Raw genomic sequence first — 1,360 nt, 5'->3', positions numbered from 1 at the left:
CCGGTGGTGAGTCCGGCCCCTGTACCCCTCCCCTCCTCCTCCCCCGCCCGGTACTGGTTCCCGGTCCGGGCCTGGCGGCTGTGGGTGTCGGGTCTACCGGAGGCGAGGTGGAATATCCTCGCAGCGGGGCTACGGGAGGCCTGCATAAGCCCAGCCGCCCTCGCTGCTCCCAGGCTTGTGTCTACACCTCAGCTTTACACCTCTCATTCACTCTTGGCCTCCCCTTTATTCTAAGACTGTGTGTGTGGCCCCTGGTTCTGGACTCGCCCAACATTGGGAACTTTTTTTAAGCATCTAGCTTGTCCAGTCCTTTTATAATTTTATAGGGATCTTATAGAAACATATAAAATTATAAAAGGACTGGACAAGCTAAATGCAGGAAAAATGTCCCCAATGTTGGGTGAGTCCAGAACCAGGGGCCACAGACTTAGAATAAAGGGGAGGCCATTTAAGACTGAGGTGGGAAAAAAAACATTTTCACCCAGAGAGTTGTGAATTTGTGGAGTTCCCTGCCACAGAGGGCAGTGGAGGCCAAATCACTAGATGGACTTAAGAGAGAGTTAGATAGAGCTCTTGGGGCTAGTGGAATCAAGGGATATGGGGAGAAGGCAGGCACGGGTTATTGATTGGGGACGATCAGCCATTATCACAATCAATGGCGGTGCTGGCTTGAAGGGCCGAATGGCCTCCTGCACCTATTTTCTATGTCATCTAAACTGTTCAGGCTGATCGTCCCCCAGGAGAGTTTGACAATTACCCCACTTTTTGTGTAAAGGAATAACGTCACACAGCATGTAAACAGGTAGCTTGTCACTTGTAGAGGAGATTCACCAGGTCACCCATTCCTTCTCTCCAGAGATGCTGCCTGTCCCGCTGAGTTACTCCAGCTTTTTCTGTCTATCTTCTCAAGGATGAGTTTTGTTTGTATTGGAGGACTTTAGTTAAGGGGAGAGATTAGATCGGCTGTGCTTGCCTTTCTAGGAGCGAAGGAGGATGACTGATGACCTGATGGAAGAATATGAGGTGTAGATAAGGGCAATAATAAGAACTTTTTTCCCTCATGGCAGTGAAATCAAAAACAAAGTTTTTTCATAGGATGATGGAGTCTTAAAGCTTAAAGCTTAATAATTTTGTTCAGAATGGTCGATATATGAATGTCGATGGCAGAGGAGGTGGTGGATTTGTTACAATCGCTATATTTAAAAGGCATTTAGGTTGACTTAAATAGGTAAATTGGATTAGTATAGATTGGCAAATGGGTCAGCATGAAGGGCTAAAGGGCTTGTTTTGGCTGGACAACTTTATGAGTGTCTGAAGAAGTTTCTCGACCTGAAACGCCACCCATTCCTTCTCTCCAGAT

Source organism: Leucoraja erinacea, chromosome 26, assembly GCF_028641065.1.
Source record: "Leucoraja erinacea ecotype New England chromosome 26, Leri_hhj_1, whole genome shotgun sequence".
Taxonomy (NCBI): Eukaryota; Metazoa; Chordata; class Chondrichthyes; order Rajiformes; family Rajidae; genus Leucoraja; species Leucoraja erinaceus.
Note: the sequence above shows the minus strand (reverse complement) of the source record.